Source organism: Crinia signifera, chromosome 7 (genome assembly GCF_055691185.1).
Source record: "Crinia signifera chromosome 7, ASM5569118v1, whole genome shotgun sequence".
NCBI classification, from domain to species: Eukaryota; Metazoa; Chordata; class Amphibia; order Anura; family Myobatrachidae; genus Crinia; species Crinia signifera.
The window spans coordinates 36672434-36692318 of NC_139223.1; the positions used below are offsets into that span (position 1 = coordinate 36672434).

The 19885-nt window shown below is 44.6% G+C and overlaps 1 protein-coding gene across 2 annotated transcripts in view; it reads right to left on the reverse strand.

Annotated features, from left to right (window-relative positions):
• Window positions 1–18830, reverse strand: part of LOC146020053 (uncharacterized) — a 39192-nt gene extending 20362 nt beyond the window's left edge. The window contains exon 1 of one of the 2 annotated variants that reach the window (XM_083152824.1): window positions 18725–18830. The gene's annotated coding sequence lies outside the window, so the exon portion shown is untranslated. Of the gene's footprint in view, window positions 1–16365; window positions 16455–18724 lie in introns of those variants that run through there. The other variant, XM_083152823.1, reaches the window with a different exon arrangement.
• Between the last annotated feature and the right edge of the window lie 1055 nt (window positions 18831–19885).

Consider the following 19885-nt stretch of genomic DNA (forward strand, 5'->3'; position numbering starts at 1 on the left):
ACTGAAGCGGGTCTAAAAGGGTGTTAGAGTTAAGAAAGTTTGTAAGGTGCAGGGGCAAAATTTCCACTAATTACCCCTTTACTGCACAGATGGTGGGAGATGGGGTGGGAGAAGGGGGCATTGGGCTGAATGAAGGAGCCCTGATACATAACTTCCAGGGTAGTAGAGGATGTTTATTATGCAGAGGAGGGGTGTATAGTGGAGTGGGCTTATTATTCATAATTTTCTGGTGGGAGGACAGCTTGCTTGACTGCAGATATCTCCAGTTCCCGGAAATGGATTTATTAGATTTTAATGGAATTAAAAACTAGAGGATCCCACCTACCAAATGGTATTGGGGACTAGGGGATCAGAGTTCAGGAGGCAGAGCAATCTGCCAACGAGCATATAAAACTACATACCAGGTGTGTGGAGCTGGAGCAGTAACCAGCTGCTGGAAGGCTGATATCTCTGGTTCCGGGCACAATAGAGACAAACTACTAGTGTCCATCAAAGGGGGAGAGTCCCAGCTTTAGGAATATATCCTCAGAAAAACTCTGTCAGACAGAACCTGAAATATCTGACTGGGAAGAGCAATTAACAGGCTTCGATGGGGACCACTGCTTTGAAGTCAGATATCTCCGGTTCCCAAGGGCCGATTTTTAAAATTCTTGTACCCATGGAAAGAGGGGACCCTCAGCTTTCAGCCTAGACTCCTGGGGGATTCTGGGTACTCAGAAACCCCCCCTGGGTTCGCTACTGAGGCCAGAGTAGACAAGTTTCTCGAGTAGCTTGGAGAGGCAAGGGAGCTGAGAGATAGGACGATAGAGAGAGAGTTAAGGTCAGAATTGTGTTTTTCAGAATGGGAGTAATCACTGCATGTTTGAGCAGAGACAGAAAAGTACCAGTAGCAAGAGAGAGATTGTAGATTCTAGTTAAGGTTGGGACAAGCACAGGAGATAGATTTTTAATGACTTGTGCAGGTATAGGATCAAGAGGAGAGGTAGTAGAATAGGAGGATAAGAAGAGCGTGGATACTTCCTTTTCATTTGTGGGCTCAAATGAAGAGATAGTGCCAGAGGGTTCAGGTGGGGAAGAAAGAGGGTTAGAGGTTGTAGAAGAGCATACCATTTCATCTCGGATGTTATCTATCTTGTCCTTAAAGGCAAGTTCTTGTGCACTGATGGTAGCCGGTGGGGGAGGAGGGGGAGGGTACAGAAGAGATTTAAATGTGTTAAAAAGTCACTTAGAGTTGGTGGCATGATGAGAGATTGTAGTATGTTTGTTTGGAAGTGTCCAAAGCATTGCAGTAGGAATGGTAGCTAGTCTTATATGCAGGGCCGATGCAAGGCACCAGAGCGCCCCAGGTAAGTCGGGGTGGGGGCGCCCCGGTGTCTGCCGCCCGGGTACCTGTCCTGCGGCGCTGTAAAGCTGGCGGCAGCGTGGGGTCCCTGCAGTCAATAAGAAATAACGAGCGCTATCCGCCGGGCTATGCGGAAGCGCTTCTGTTTTGGAAACACTGGCCGCACACTGATTGGCTGAGATTCAGCCAATCAGCGTGCGCCGTGCGGCCAGTGTTTCCAAAACAGAAGCGCTTCCGCATAGCCCGGCGGATAGCGCTCGTTATTTCTTATTGACTGCAGGGACCCCCCGCTGCCGCCAGCTTTTACGCACATATACGCCGCAGGACAGGTACCCGGGCGGCAAGGGGGGGCGAAATACCGCCCTCCAGTGGCCGGCGCCCTAGAAAAATGCCTAGATTTGCCTAGTGGTGGCGCCGGCCCTGCTAATATGTGAGGAAATCAGTCATATTACGAGATTTGCGCCATTGGCGTTCTACTTTACGTATGTGTATAATGTGTATATGTGTATAATGTGTAATGGGCATTACGGCGTTTGGCATTATGTGTAATGGTCATTACGGCGTGTGGCATTATGTGTAATGGTCATTACGGCGTGTGGCATTATGTGTAATGGGCATTACGGCTTACGGTGTGTGATATTATGTGTAATGGGCATTACGGTATGTGGCATAATTTGTAATGGGCATTACGGTGTGTGTCATTATGTTTAATGGAGTTACAGTGTTTGGTATAATGTATAATGGGCATTACAGTGTGTGATATTATGTGTAATGGGCATTATGGTGTGTGGTCTAATGTGTAGTACCACGCCCCCTTTTTGCCACCAAGGGTCCAAAATGCTTGAGTATTTGGATCTGGGACCACCCATTACCATATTCTAGATTAGCCTATTATACCTGAGGCCCTGGCACTGCAGCCACTGCTGTAACTTCCACCCGTCAGAGGTGCGGCGAGGATTCCCCAGAACGGCGAGGCTCCCGGAAATGCAGGGAGCCCACTGCATATAGTGACGAGCCTCACCGTTTTCACGGCCCCACTCACCGTTTCCACCTCGAGGTGGGGCGTAAGTTAAATATTTAGTGGTAGTTTTTTCTGCTAGGGGGCACCAACAAAAATCTTGCCTAGGGCATCGCAATGCTTAGCTCAGATTGAAGGTCGCCCCGATTGCGATGTGCCACAGCCTGGGCATGCGCAAAAAGTATACAGTAGCTGATAGAGAAAAACTGTATTCGTATTTGGAATTAGCACGCCCAATATATCCAAAATCAGTTCTAACATTCCAAGCACCAAACAAAAATTATTTTTTTGTCGGCCATTGTAATCAAACAAATGAAACAAATTTCAGAATTTGCGGTGTATTTGAGGGGCATTACTAAATTGACCTGAATAGCATCATATCCCCTTATTATGGACCCACCCCCTCCCTGTGGACCTACAAATTGTGAAGTTTGTGTGAAATAGGGAAATAGAGTAGACCCAGTATAGCGTCTAGGTCTACTATCCGGCTTTTTTCTCCCAGATAGGCAACAATAAATGTGGGCAAGTATGATTTTAGGCGATGGGAGTGCTACAACCAGTAAGCCTGTGTCACTCCTATTTAATGCAGTCAGTGGGTGAGGGTGAAATAATTAGGTATGGGGTACCTAGTACATTCAGTCAGGGTAGCACTGATCTAATTTGTCCCACCCATGTACCGCAGTGTCCGCGGGTGGGGGAAGTAGTTTAGGAAAGCCCGTGATCACCTCTGCTCTGTAAAGCAGCCAGTGATCACTGAATTCAAGAGGTGTAAATTTGGGAATGAAAAGATAGTGGTACGGATTGTTTCAGGGAGCAGGCCTTAAATCGGTTTCTTGGCTTACACATTAGTAGTGCCCCTTACACTTTATCCACACAGTAGTAGTACCCCTTACACTTTATGCACGCACAGCAGTAGTGCCCCTTACACTTTATGCATGCACAGTGGTAGTGCCCCTTACACTTTATGCACGCACAGTAGTAATGTGCCTTACACTTTATGCACACACAGTAGTAGTGCTCCTTACACTTTATGCACACACACAGTAGTAATGCCCCTTACACTTTATGCACGCACAGTAGTAGGGCCCCTTACACGTTATGCACGCACAGTAGTAGTGCCCCTTACACTTTATGCACGCACAGTAGTAGTACCCCTTACACTTTATGCATGCACAGTAGTAGGGCCCCTTACACTTTATGCACGCACAGTACTAGTGCCCCTTACACTTTATGCACGCACAGTAGTACCCCTTACACTTTATGCACGCACAGTAGTAGGGCCCCTTACACTTTATGCACGCACAGTGGGAATGCCCCTTACACTTTATGAACGCACAGTAGTAGGGCCCCTTACACTTTATGCACGAACAGTGGTAGGGCCCCTTACACTTTATGCACGCACAGTAGTAATGCCCCTTACACTTTATGCACGCACAGTAGTAATGCCCCTTACACTTTATGCACGCACAGTAGTAGTACCCCTTACACTTTATGCATGCACAGTAGTATTATTATTATTATTATAATTTTATTTATAAGGCGCCACAAGTGTTTTGCAGCGCCGTACAAAGGAACAATACAGGGAGACAAAACTTGGCATAACATTGAATAAATAACAAAAATACAGTACAAATAAAGAGCGCCACAGTTCAATACACATTACAGCTTAAATGTAAGTAGTGAGGACCCAATCAACATACAACTAGAGGCTTGAGGCCAAAGATGGAGATGAGTATGAAGATGGTCACTGAGTGTTGGAGTAAAGGAGAGCTGTGAGTGACATGTGAAGAGAAGTGGGCTTTGACAACAGGAGGGAAGAGGGCCCTACTCGGAGGAGCTTACAATCTAGTAGGAAGGGGAGACAGACAGATTACAAGAGGTGCAAGCGAGGGGGTGGTGGTTAGATAGCAGGATGTAAACAGGCAAGGGTCGGAGAACCAGCTGGTTTATGCAGTGGAAGGGTATGCTTTGATGAATAGGACAGTTTTCAGTGCCCGTTTGAAGCTTTGCAAGGTCGGGGAGAGTCTAATGGTGCGAGGGAGTGCGTTCCACTGAAGGGGTGCAGCACGGGCAAAGTCCTGTACTCTAGCATGGGAAGCAGTGATCAGGGTGGAGGAGAGACAACAGTCGTCAGCCGACCGTAGAGGGCGGGAGGGTGTATGAATGGAGATGAGGTTAGAGATATATGGAGCAATGGAATTAGAGATGGCCCTGTATGTGAGTGTGAGGTGTTTGAAGAGTGTTCTGTAGGGGAATGGAAGCCAGTGCAGATTTTGTTGAAGGGGAGTAGCAGAGTTAGAGCGGCGGGAGAGGAAGATAAGCCTGGCTGCAGCATTGAGGACAGATTGGAGAGGAGCTAGTTGGGATTGAGCGAGGCCAGTGAGAAGAGCATTACAGTAGTCAAGCCGTGAGATGACTAATGAGTGGATGATCAGCTTAGTTGCACTCTGTGAGAGAAAGGGCCTGATGCGAGCAATGTTGCGTAACTGGAACCGGCAAGAATGGGCCAGGGCTTGGATGTGGGGTGCAAAGGAGAGGGAGGAGTCTCTTACACTTTATGCATGCACAGTAGTAGTGCCCCTTACACTTTATGCATGCACAGTAGTAGTACCCCTTACACTTTATGCACGCACAGTAGCAGTGTCCCTTACACTTTATGCATGCACAGTAGTAGGGCCCCTTACACTTTATGCACGCACAGTAGTAGGGCCCCTTACACTTTATGCACTCACAGTAGTAGGGCCCCTTACAGATTAGGCCCACACAGAGGAAGCAGGCGGTTAAGGTGCTTACACATGGGGGAGATATATTGCTCAGTGTCTCCTTTTCATCAGTGACCAAAGATGGTTGCTGATGAAAAGGAACCTGTGCAGGGGGAGCCGCAGAGGTAATTAGCTGGTTGCAGGAGCAAGCTGCTGCGACCAGCGATTAGAATGGGGCTGAAAACGGGAGCACACTCCCATCACTGGCAATATGGTCGCCAGCGACCATATTTCTAGCGATTATAGCCCATATCGCTGCCGGGTGTAGTCAGTGACACTCCCATGATTCTGTGCATGCTGCTGTTTTGTTGGCTTTAGTTGTGTGTGTGGATAATCAGGGGCTCTTGCTGCGCAGGTAAATATCTGCAGGTGGCTGTGCTTGTGATGTCAGATCCCTGGCTCCCAAGCACCACCACCTTATAGAGAGAGAGAGAGAGCGGTATTCTGGGCTTCTGTCGGCTACACCATTGAAATTGCACCCACCCTATGGCAGGTGGGTATTATCTATTTAGAAATGGCCTCCTATATTACAATTCTGCATCTTCTATACACAACCGCTGTTAGTGACACACCTGCAATACTCTGACAAAACGCGAAATCTCCATGTGTCTAATCCCCCCCCCATTACTGCCCAGTCACCACCCAGGAACATCTAATTCCAATACAACTCTGCTTCCACGCCTCATAATCTGCAGCTCTGGGTGTGATTCAGAGTGATACTGAGGTGTCCTGCCGCACACAGAGTACCAGTTATCCGCAATCTGCTGCTGCCGCATGGTCTGTTCTGCAAATTGCCTGTAGTTACCATCTGGCGTTGCCTGATAGACAGACAGGGGTGGTGAGGGGGCGGGGATAGACCTGCATTCTCTGGAAATGAAAGCGTTTCACCCCCATTTTCTGGAAGGGAATAACCAAGGGTCTGTGTGTCACCATGCAGACTTCCTGGCCTCCCAGACCCCCCTTACGTTGTTCAGCTACGTAAGCCACCAGCACATCTGTGTGAACATCGTGGTTGATCTCAGCTTGTGACGTTGGTGGGATCGCAGCTACAGTCAGCCGGTGTCTCTTCCACTGAGACATCTCCTACGTGTTCCTCTTCCAGATCCAATGGAAAATCAAAGCTTCTGTACTGTGTGCATGACGTGAGGGGACGTGGTACACTTTTACGGCGTCCATGTTAACTTAAGTCAACATAGACACCCCCAAAATTTTTGAAAAACTCATGTCGACCTTTTCCATGTCAACCCAATGCTTTCGTCAGCCGGATTCCTGTTGGCCTATTTCATGTGTCAATCTAGTGACTGTCAACCTATAGTGGTTGACTTAATGATTGTTGACCTAAGTTCTGTGGAACCTAAGAACCATACCTGGTGGGACATGCCAAAGACTTCATGGGATAAATTTCCTAAGATGGCCGTTCTATTGCATGGGATATTGCCACCACCCGCAGATTATTACAGGCTGTCGGGAGTACATGCATTGGAAGCCCGGTAAGAGTTTGTGTACAAAGACCATATTCCGCCCGCTGAATGCTCATGTGTACTAACAGCACTTTCTTCATTGAATGCCTTCAGCCTCTTTTGCAGTGGCCATAGTTATAGCGTACATAGGGAAAGCACCTATGCCCATACCTCCCAACATCTTCATGTTAATAATCGGGATGCTCACGTGCTGTAGCCGTGTGTGAATCCAAAACTGGGTGTGGCCTATGTAAAAGGGGGCGTTGCCTCATCAGGATGCAGCAGCCACAGGCCATGACCCCATTTCCTGTCACTACGGGGCATGGCCATCGCTGTGTAAGCTTCTGGCCATGCCCCCAGAACCTCCGCCTCTCTACGCACAGCAGTCGTTCCCTGCTCTGCAGCGCCAAGCAGAGAGGACTCCCATGTGCCTCACTCCCACTGCGGGACACTGCCAACCCCGGGCGGGATGCAGGACTGTCCCAAAAAAATGGGCGTTCCTTCGAAAAGCGGGACAGTTGAGAGTTATGTATGCCTGTACACACAAAACAAGCATAAGCTGATTCCAACAGCATATATATATATATATATATAAAACACTTAGACAGCAGCTTCTAATCTGAGAGGTGCGCATTTAAACAGAATTCTACGTTTCACAGAAGACTTTGTACTTTCACACATAAATGTGGTGCGTCTGTAGACATTCGTCATTGCTGACACTATAAGCACACGCCATAAATGTACAGGGACATTACACCTTTTAGCAGACTTCCCATACTATCCTCTTAAACCAGGATACTCATGAGTCACACAGGTTCTGTGGCTGGCATAATTCAAGCCTTCATGTCACCAGGACAGCCATAGAACATGTGTAATATATAAGTATGCCAGTCTAAAGGGAGAGTATGGTAAGCCTACTTCTAAGTTGGCATCTGATCATCTCTAATATAGATGTGCACCGTTGCGCAGGCTTGCGTCCTGGTGCAATGTGGGCGGAAATGGCTTTAACTGTATGTGAATGGCAGCTCTCAGTAGCGCACGCAGGGGGGGGGGGTTCTGAGTACCCAGAACCCCCCCAGGAGTCTAAGTGTCCTAGGCTGAAAGCTGAGGGTCCCCTCTTTCCATGGGTGCAAAATTTTTAAATATCGGCCCTTGGGAACCGGAGATATCTGACTTCAAAACAGTGGTCCCCATCCAAGCCTGTTAATTGCTTTTCCCAGTCAGAAATTTCAGGTTCTGTCTGACCTAGAGTTTTTCTGAGGGTATATTCCAAAAGCTGGGACTCTCCCCCTTTGAAGGACACTAGTAACTTGTCTCTACTGTGCCCAGAACCAGAGATATCGGCCCTCCAGCAGCTGGTTACTGCTGCAGCTCCACACACCTGGTATGTAGTTTTATATACTCGTTGGCAGATTGCTCTGCCTCCTGAACTCTGATCCCCTAGTCCCCAATACCATTTGGTAGGTGGGATTCTCTAGTTTTTAATTCCATTAAAATCTAAGAAATCTATTTCCGGGAACTGGATATCTGCAGTCAAGCAAGCTGTCCTCCCACCAGAAAATTATGAATAATAAGCCCACTCCACTATATATATTTATTATTATGGTACTCTTTACCTAGCACGGCGCCCGCGATTACAATCGCGGGCGTCGGGGGTAAAAAATCGCGGGCATTGCGGGTAAATCAAAAACGGGTGCGACGCGATGCCCGCGATGCCCGCGATTTTCCCATAGGGATCAATGTTAAAAGTCAGATTGGTCGCGATTTTAGCGTTAATTGGCTCAATGCCCGCGATTTTTACATAGGAAACAATGTTAAATGGGCCACAGAGCCCTAATAGTCCCCCTGAAGTGTGAAATGGCCCCCACAATTTTTAACGCCACCCCACGATCAACGTGAACCCGAAGCGTGGCGAGCGCAGCGAGCCCGCGAGGGGCGGCGGTACGCGTCCTCCGACCTTTTCATACCCCCACTATCCACGTCGGCGTGGAGTTGAGAATAGAATAGTGTGGCGAGCGCAGCGAGCCCCGCGAGGGGACGCGGATACCTTCACAGTTATACGCGTCCCCTCACGGGCTTCACAGGTGTCCGTGGCGACGCGGACACCTGTGAAGCCCGCGAGGGGACGCGTTTACCTGTGAAGGTATCCGCGTCCCCTCGCGGGGCTCGCTGCGCTCGCCACGCTTCGGGCTCGGTGGCTCGCTGCGCTCGCCACACTATTCTATTCTCAACTCCACGCCGACGTGGATAGTGGGGGTATGAAAAGGTCGGAGGACGCGTACCGCCGCCCCTCGCGGGCTCGCTGCGCTCGCCATGCTTCGGGTTCACGTTGATCGTGGGGTGGCGTTAAAAATTGTGGGGGCCATTTCACACTTCAGGGGGACTATTAGGGCTCTGTGGCCCATTTAACATTGATTCCTATGTAAAAATCGCGACCAATCTGACTTTTAACACTAAAATCGCGACCAATCTGATTTTTAACATTGGTCCCTATGGGAAATCGCGGCCATCGCGGGCATCGCATCGCACCCGTTTTTTAGTGCATGCGATGGTCGCGATGGGCGCCGTGCTAGGTAAACAGTACCATTATTATTTATATACATTTGGTCTATCTATAATACTTTAACTGACCCGGCTTTGCTCCGCCCCTCTGGAAACCCCCTTCTGAAAATCCTGCGTTTGCCCCTGGCTCTGTGTATTTCTGCATGCGAATATGCACAAGAATAACTCAACCAGAATCATCGCCTAAGTCCCTTGTGTTTAAGCAAGGATATCCTTAAAACCTTAGCTGTTAGGGCGCCCAGAGGATCTGTTATTTCACGCCCTAAATGGTGATATCAATTGTCCGATGGGCGTAGTAATATTGTGACTTGTGAGAGCAGTGATATATACTATTGTGACTTGTGAGCACAGTGATATATAATATTGTGACTTGTGAGAGCAGTAATATATACTACTGTGACTTGTGAGCACAGTGATATATAATATTGTGACTTGTGAGAGCAGTAATATATAATATTGTGACTTGTGAGCGCAGTAATATATAATATTGTGACTTGTGAGCGCAGTAATATATAATATTGTGACTTGTGAGCCCAGTAATATATAATATTGTGACTTGTGAGAGCAGTGATATATAATATTGTGACTTGTGAGAGAAGTAATATATAATATTGTGACTTGTGAGAGAAGTAATATATAATATTGTGACTTGTGAGAGCAGTGATATATAATATTGTGACTTGTGAGCCCAGTAATATATAATATTGTGACTTGTGAGCCCAGTAATATATATAGGGCGGGATGTATTAATATACATCGCCGCCCTTCGCATGGCAGCCGCCGCGATGCTGCCGCATATGCACTAACATATGCGGCTAGCATCGGGTTGCGTGATGGAGACCCCCGCGATACCTGTGATGTGGTCTGCGGGGGTCTCCGTCACCTCCCGGCAGCTGCCAGTGTCCCCCTGCGTCTCCTCCTCCCCCCTGAAGCCGGATGTCCTGCCGGCTGTGACACCTGCTGGAGGAGGAGGAGATTAGGAGGACGGGAGGGGGGGGGGGCGCGCGAACGGCGGACGTCGGGTGGCGTTACCCTGCCATGCGAAAACGGGGCGGACGGGTGATGGTAAATAGGAAAATGCGGTAAAACCCCCGTTTTACCGCATTTTCCCTTAAGTACATCTCGCCCATAGTATTGTGACTTGTGAGAGCAGTGATATATAATATTGTGACTTGTGAGAGCAGTAATATATAATATTGTGACTTGTGAGCAGTGATATATAATATTGTGACTTGTGAGAGCAGTAATATATAATATTGTGACTTGTGAGCGCAGTAATATATAATATTGTGACTTGTGAGCGCAGTGATATATAATATTGTGACTTGTGAGTGCAGTAATATATAGTATTGTGACTTGTGAGAGCAGTAATATATAATATTGTGACTTGTGAGAGCAGTAATATATAATATTGTGACTTGTGAGCGCAGTAATATATAATATTGTGACTTGTGAGAGCAGTGATATATAATATTGTGACTGGTGAGCGCAGTAATATATAATATTGTGACTTGTGAGTCCAGTAATATATAATATTGTGACTTGTGAGTGCAGTATTATATAATATTGTGACTTGTGAGAGCAGTAATATATAATATTGTGACTTGTGAGCGCAGTAATATATAATATTGTGACTTGTGAGCAGTGATATATAATATTGTGACTTGTGAGCGCAGTGATATATAATATTGTGACTTGTGAGCGCAGTGATATATAATATTGTTGTGACTTGTGAGCAGTGATATATAATATTGTGACTTGTGAGAGCAGTGATATATAATATTGTGACTTGTGAGAGCAGTGATATATAATATTGTGACTTGTGAGAGCAGTAATATATAATATTGTGACTTGTGAGAGCAGTAATATATAATATTGTGACTTGTGAGAGCAGTAATATATAATATTGTGACTTGTGAGCGCAGTAATATATAATATTGTGACTTGTGAGAGCAGTAATATATAATATTGTGACTTGTGAGAGCAGTAATATATAATATTGTGACTTGTGAGAGCAGTAATATATAATATTGTGACTGGTGAGAGCAGTAATATATAATATTGTGACTTGTGAGTAGTAATATATAATATTGTGACTTGTGAGAGCAGTAATATATAATATTGTGACTTGTGAGTAGTAATATATAATATTGTGACTTGTGAGCGCAGTGATATATAATATTGTGACTTGTGAGCCCAGTGATATATAATATTGTGACTTGTGAGCTCAGTAATATATAATATTGTGACTTGTGAGAGCAGTAATATATAATATTGTGACTTGTGAGAGCAGTAATATATAATATTGTGACTTGTGAGAGCAGTGATATATAATATTGTGACTTGTGAGCGCAGTGATATATAATATTGTGACTTGTGAGCCCAGTAATATATAATATTGTGACTTGTGAGCGCAGTGATATATAATATTGTGACTTGTGAGCGCAGTGATATATAATATTGTGACTTGTGAGCCCAGTAATATATAATATTGTGACTTGTGAGCGCAGTGATATATAATATTGTGACTTGTGAGCCCAGTAATATATGGGTACTTATGTATTATCTGGACTCCCATGTTAAATGCACCCCATTTTTTCCTACCCCTACTATCCAACTACGCATGGAGTTGATTTTATATAGTGTGGCGAGCGCAGCGAGCCACCGTGCCCGAAGCGTGGCGAGCGCAGCGAGCCCCGCAAGGGGACGCGGTCTCATAAGAAAAACGGGAGTCCAGATATTACATAAGTACCAATATATAATATTGTGACTTGTGAGCCCAGTAATATATAATATTGTGACTTGTGAGCGCAGTGATATATAATATTGTGACTTGTGAGCCCAGTAATAGATAATATTGTGACTTGTGAGCGCAGTAATATATAATATTGTGACTTGTGAGAACAGTGATATATAATATTGTGACTTGTGAGCGCAGTAATATATAATATTGTGACTTGTGAGCCCAGTAATATATAATATTGTGACTTGTGAGCGCAGTGATATATAATATTGTGACTTGTGAGCCCAGTAATATATAAAATTGTGACTTGTGAGCGCAGTAATATATAATATTGTGACTTGTGAGAACAGTGATATATAATATTGTGACTTGTGAGCGCAGTAATATATAATATTGTGACTTGTGAGCGCAGTAATATATAATATTGTGACTTGTGAGCGCAGTGATATATAATATTGTGACTTGTGAGAGCAGTGATATATAATATTGTGACTTGTGAGCCCAGTAATATATAATATTGTGACTTGTGAGCCCAGTAATAGATAATATTGTGACTTGTGAGCGCAGTAATATATAATATTGTGACTTGTGAGCCCAGTAATATATAATATTGTGACTTGTGAGCGCAGTAATATATAATATTGTGACTTGTGAGCCCAGTAATATATAATATTGTGACTTGTGAGCGCAGTGATATATAATATTGTGACTTGTGAGCCCAGTAATATATAAAATTGTGACTTGTGAGCGCAGTAATATATAATATTGTGACTTGTGAGAACAGTGATATATAATATTGTGACTTGTGAGCGCAGTAATATATAATATTGTGACTTGTGAGCGCAGTAATATATAATATTGTGACTTGTGAGCGCAGTGATATATAATATTGTGACTTGTGAGAGCAGTGATATATAATATTGTGACTTGTGAGCCCAGTAATATATAATATTGTGACTTGTGAGCCCAGTAATATATAATATTGTGACTTGTGAGCGCAGTGATATATAATATTGTGACTTGTGAGCGCAGTGATATATAATATTGTGACTTGTGAGCGCAGTAATATATAATATTGTGACTTGTGAGCGCAGTAATATATAATATTGTGACTTGTGAGCGCAGTAATATATAATATTGTGACTTGTGAGCGCAGTAATATATAATATTGTGACTTGTGAGCCCAGTAATATATAATATTGTGACTTGTGAGCGCAGTAATATATAATATTGTGACTTGTGAGCCCAGTAATATATAATATTGTGACTTGTGAGCGCAGTGATATATAATATTGTGACTTGTGAGCCCAGTAATATATAAAATTGTGACTTGTGAGCGCAGTAATATATAATATTGTGACTTGTGAGAACAGTGATATATAATATTGTGACTTGTGAGCGCAGTAATATATAATATTGTGACTTGTGAGCGCAGTAATATATAATATTGTGACTTGTGAGCCCAGTAATATATAATTTTGTGACTTGTGAGCGCAGTGATATATAATATTGTGACTTGTGAGCCCAGTAATATATAATATTGTGACTTGTGAGCCCAGTAATATATAATATTGTGACTTGTGAGCGCAGTGATATATAATATTGTGACTTGTGAGCCCAGTAATATATAATATTGTGACTTGTGAGCGCAGTAATATATAATATTGTGACTTGTGAGCCCAGTAATATATAATATTGTGACTTGTGAGCGCAGTAATATATAATATTGTGACTTGTGAGCCCAGTAATATATAATATTGTGACTTGTGAGCGCAGTAATATATAATATTGTGACTTGTGAGCCCAGTAATATATAATATTGTGACTTGTGAGCGCAGTGATATATAATATTGTGACTTGTGAGCCCAGTAATATATAAAATTGTGACTTGTGAGCGCAGTAATATATAATATTGTGACTTGTGAGAACAGTGATATATAATATAGGCCCTTATTCTGATTGATGCGTACTTTTCCGCATACTTTCGGATAGCGTCTTTACGGCGTCTGCGCATGCGTGGAGAACGCAACGCGCATGTGCCACGCATTGACTCCGTACCTGTTCGGCCAAATCCCGTACAAAACTGTGCACCGCAATCAGTCTGGAAATATGGGCGTATTATGGGCGTCATGCGGAATGACACATGGGCGTAGTTTAAAAGTGGGCAAAACTGGGAGGAAACATGGGCGGACACGGGGGAGTACACTTATGTTGGGGGGCGTGCATTCGGATAGCACTCCGAATGCACGCGAACAAAACCGATAGAAATGTGCGGTGTCCATAAGTCAAGTATTGCTTTGCGGAAACCACTCGGTCTTGCGGTAGGCGAACGGAACGCCTAATGACTACAAGCATTAACACCTGAACCCAATACAATCGACTCCTTTACTCATTACTCACTAATAGGACGCTTGTCAGTGCTTTAATTGAAACCATTGCTGCTTCAATTGCTGTAAGGGTTAATGTGTGCAATGCATGTGTTAGGCATGGTTGTAAGGATATATTGGCATATAATTGATTCCAATTCCAAATAAACATTTTTTTATGAGGATAGGTAATTGAATAAGTGGGTCATGTGATGTATTGCAGAATAGACATAATAGTGGGTAGTTTTGCGTAAATACACCGCTTCCGTGCGGACGGACCGCTTGCCATCCGTTCGGATGCGGTATTCCCGTGCATACTCTGTAATACCGTGCAGAATCTGAGTGTTTCCCCCGCACACGCATGGTTTGTATGTCGTCCGTAAACACGCCCTGTTCTTAAAGAGTGAGCCCGTCCGAATGCGGAGGACACGTGGGCGTTTCTACGGACGATGGCCGCACGCGGCAGCACAGCGTGGCGTGCGGACCGCACCGTAAGAATTCGGGAATATCCGCATCAATCAGAATAAGGGCCATTGTGACTTGTGAGCGCAGTAATATATAATATTGTGACTTGTGAGCGCAGTAATATATAATATTGTGACTTGTGAGCGCAGTAATATATAATATTGTGACTTGTGAGAACAGTGATATATAATATTGTGACTTGTGAGCGCAGTAATATATAATATTGTGACTTGTGAGCGCAGTAATATATAATATTGTGACTTGTGAGAACAGTGATATATAATATTGTGACTTGTGAGCGCAGTAATATATAATATTGTGACTTGTGAGCGCAGTAATATATAATATTGTGACTTGTGAGCGCAGTGATATATAATATTGTGACTTGTGAGAGCAGTGATATATAATATTGTGACTTGTTTGCCCAGTAATATATAATATTGTGACTTGTGAGCCCAGTGATATATAATAGTGTGACTTGTGAGCACAGTAATATATAATATTGTGACTTGTGAGCACAGTAATATATAATATTATGACTTGTGAGAGCAGTAATATATAATAGTGTGACTTGTGAGCGCAGTATTATATAATATTGTGACTTGTGAGCGCAGTAATATATAATATTGTGACTTGTGAGCCCAGTAATATATAATATTGTGACTTGTGAGCCCAGTAATATATAATATTGTGACTTGTGAGCGCAGTGATATATATTGTGACTTGTGAGCGCAGTATTATATAATATTGTGACTTGTGAGCGCAGTAATATATAATATTGTGACTTGTGAGCCCAGTAATATATAATATTGTGACTTGTGAGCGCAGTAATATATAATATTGTGACTTGTGGGCGCAGTGATACATATATAATATTGCGACTAGTGTTTTTATGTTAAGTTGCAGCTATATATAATATTGTGGGCACAGTAATATATTATGTAATCATCTCTTGTAAAGAGATACAAGTCCTATAATCTATAAGTAATCAGCCAAGATATATGTATTACCAATTTCATATTCAGTTATTGTAATTCTAAGAAAGTTGCCCAAGCTATCACCAGTATAACATTGCACTTTTATTCATTTGATGTTTAAATTTGGTTAAACATTTTCCAGAATATCCAAGATTATCTAGTAGTGTACATAATGGCGTCTTATAAAGTAATAAAATACTTTATTATTACATGATTGTAGTCATTATAATACCTAATTTCTACAACATGAAGTAATAAAAATATGATTCATATATATATATATATATATATATATATATATATATATATATATATATATATTACACATACATGCACGCGCACACACACACACAAACACACACACGCTGTATGCAATTTTCAAATGTACAGACCAGTTTCCCTTTTCTTTCATTTGTAACCCTAATTATGTCATATTATACATTATATGGAGTTGTACTATATAGTAATAGTTCGTTACATGCAAAATTCCATTGATTTGTGCCCATTTTGTTTTAGAAAAGATGATAGATAAATAAATAGGATAGAGATATATAGATAGACAGATAGATGCAATATATATAGATACCGTAGATAAGATAGAAATTGAAGAAATAGAAAACAATGGTTTGGACATTTCTAAAGATTTTTTTTTTTTTTAAATCATACTTACATTACCGGAATAAGAGGTCCTGTTCCGTGGTCTATTTTATACACAACACACACTAATTAAGCTGCGCGCTAAGCAGGGGAGCATATTAATAGCTACTTAGAGCAGCTTGCTGACATCATTAAGTACTGAGCTATCAGACACGTCTCAGGCTGTATCTCACATGCACCGCAGATTAACGCCAACCGATTACAATTAACACTGATATAATGAACCCAAAAACCCAAACATGGCTGTATGGATGAATATGGATTTCCAAAATGCCCACCTTCCCTGTCCCAGTTACTGTACATGTGTTATATACAGGGGTGTAGCTACCATAGGTGCAGGGAGTGCAGCTGCTATGACACCCAGAGCTGAGAGGAGCCACCTTCCCTGTCACAGTTACATGTGTTATATACAGGGGTGTAGCTGCCATAGGTGCAGGGGGTACAGCTGCTATGGGGCCCAGAGCTGAGAGGGGCCACCTTCCCTGTCACAGTTACATGTGGTATATACAAGGGTGTAACTACCATAGGTGCAGGGGGTGCAGCTGCTATGGGGCCCAGAGCTGAGAGGGGCCACCTTCCCTGTCACAGTTACATGTGTTATATACAGGGGTGTAGCTACCATAGGTGCAGGGGGTGCAGCTGCTATGGGGCCCAGAGCTGAGAGGGGCCACCTTCCCTGTCACAGTTACATGTGTTATATACAGGGGTGTAGCTACCATAGGTGCAAGGGGTACAGCTGCTATGGGGCCCAGAGCTGAGGGGGCCACCTTCCCTGTCACAGTTACATGTGTTATATACAGGGATGTAGCTACCATAGGTGCAGGGAGTGCAGCTGCTATGGGGCCCAGAGCTGAGAGGGGCCACCTTCCCTGTCACAGTTACATGTGTTATATACAGGGTGTAGCTACCATAGGTGCAGAGAGTGCAGCTGCTATGGGGCCCAGAGCTGAGAGGGGCCACCTTCCCTGTCACAGTTACATGTGTTATATACAGGGATGTAGCTGCCATAGGTGCAAGGGGTACAGCTGCTATGGGGCCCAGAGCTGAGAGGGGCCACCTTCCCTGTCACAGTTACATGTGTTATATACAGGGATGTAGCTACCATAGGTGCAGGGGGTGCAGCTGCTATGGGGCCCAGAGCTGAGAGGGGCCACCTTCCCTGTCACAGTTACATGTGTTATATACAGGGGTGTAGTTACCATAGGTGCAGGGAGTGCAGCTGCTATGGGGCCCAGTGCTGAGAGGGGCCACCTTCCCTATCACAGTTACATGTGTTTATATACAGGGGTGTAGCTACCATAGGTGCAGGGGGTGCAGCTGATATGACACCCAGAGCTGAGAGGGGCCACCTTCCCTGTCACAGTAACATGTGTTATATACAGGGGTGCAGCTACCATAGGTGCAGGAAGTGCAGCTGCTATGGGGCCCAGAGTTGAGAGGGGCCACCTTCCCTGTCACAGTTACCTGTGTTATATACAGGGGTGTAGCTACCATAGGTGCAAGGGGTGCAGCTGCTATGGGGCCAGAGCTGAGAGGGCCCACCTTCCCTGTCACAGTTACATGTGTTATATACAGGGTGTAGCTACCATAGGTGCAGGGAGTGCAGCTGCTATGGGGCCCAGTGCTGAGAGGGGCCACCTTCCCTGTCACAGTTACATGTGTTATATACAGGGGTGTAGTTACCATAGGTGCAGGGAGTGCAGCTGCTATGGGGCCCAGTGCTGAGAGGGGCCACCTTCCCTGTCACAGTTACACGTGTAATATACAAGGGTGTAGCTGCCATAGGTGCAGGGAGCGCAGCTGCTATGGGGCCCAGAGCTGAGAGGGGCCACCTTCCCTGTCACAGTTACCTGTGTTATATACAGGGGTGTAGCTACCATAGGTGCAAGGGGTGCAGCTGCTATGGGGCCAGAGCTGAGAGGGCCCACCTTCCCTGTCACAGTTACATGTGTTATATACAGGGTGTAGCTACCATAGGTGCAGGGAGTGCAGCTGCTATGGGGCCCAGTGCTGAGAGGGGCCACCTTCCCTGTCACAGTTACATGTGTTATATACAGGGGTGCAGTTACCATAGGTGCAGGGAGTGCAGCTGCTATGGGGCCCAGTGCTGAGAGGGGCCACCTTCCCTGTCACAGTTACCTGTGTTATATACAGGGGTGTAGCTACCATAGGTGCCAGTGGTGGGCTGGGCAGGGGGGCAGGGTGCCAGTTGCCCCCCAGGCCAGTACACTGTAACTGTTTAGGGCCGCAGGCCTGTGCTGTACTTGCATATTCCTGTAGCCGGGAGGCATTGCAGCGTCTGCTCCTCGCTACACTAATATCTCTGACAGCCGTTCAGGCAGGGCAGGTGCAGTCAAGTCAGGGACACTCACAGCGCAGCCAGGACGGAGCCTTCAGCCTTCACAACAGCAAGACGTGATTACTGGAACACTGGGGCCAGACCCTCTCCTGAGACCAGCCTCCAATGAATTGAGCTCCTATACAGGCTGGCCCCTCCCTTCCTGTGTCACGACCTCCTACTCTTCTCTCCTCCCGGGCACTGCAGAAGCAATGCATCATCCTGCTCCCTCCTTTCTCCACCCTGTACAGGAGCTGCCCCCCTGGGTGAGTGCTATTTGTAAAGAGACATGGGTAGGGGTATGTTACTGGTGTTACTGGGAACTGTTTTCTTGTTCATTAAATGTATTTGTATGTAAAAATACATGTCATTGCTTCATACATATACATGTGGGGGGAAATTTACCAAAGGAAATTTGTAAAAAATAGGTGTATTTATATCCAGAAATACACTTATTTTTGACATTTACTATCCCGAAAATACGGCAATTCGTAGTCGTATTGATGTGCTATCAATACAAATATGAATTGCTGTATTTTTGGGATAGTAAATGTCAAAAATAAGTGTATTTCTGGATATAAATACACCTATTTTTTACAAATTTCCTTTAGTAAATTTCCCCCGTGGGGAGGGGGCTGTTAGCTTGTTTAGTGAGTGTGTGTGGACTACTGTATGTGTCTGCATGTGAGTGTAAAAGTAAATGCTTAATTGTTGCATACATGTATGTGTGTGTGTGTGTGTGTGTGTGTGTGTGTGTGTGTGTGGTGGGGGGGGGGAGATTGTTGGTATTTTCTTTATTATATGTATGTGTGTCTTTATAAGTGGAAAAATACATCAGTGGGGGAGGGCTTGTTGTTTTATTCTTTATTGTGTGTTTATTTAAGGGCAGTGGGGCAGGGCCGTAGCCCAGACTGACAAGCTGCAGAGGGTGCCACATAATCCCCATACCATCCTTCCTTAACATGGTATTGGCAGTTGCCCACTAGCCTCAACCTCTGTCCCTCATCTCATACTGCTGCTCTGTCCCATACCATCGTGGGCATCCGTGCTGTGGTTCCAGCCCAGACGCCATCCTCAGGTCTCCTCCCATTCACTCTCCTAAGGGCTATTTCACAGGCTCCAGCAAAAGTATTTGACATCGGCCACAAACCATTGATATTTTGAATCATCGATGGTCGATGGCCATCCCTACTTG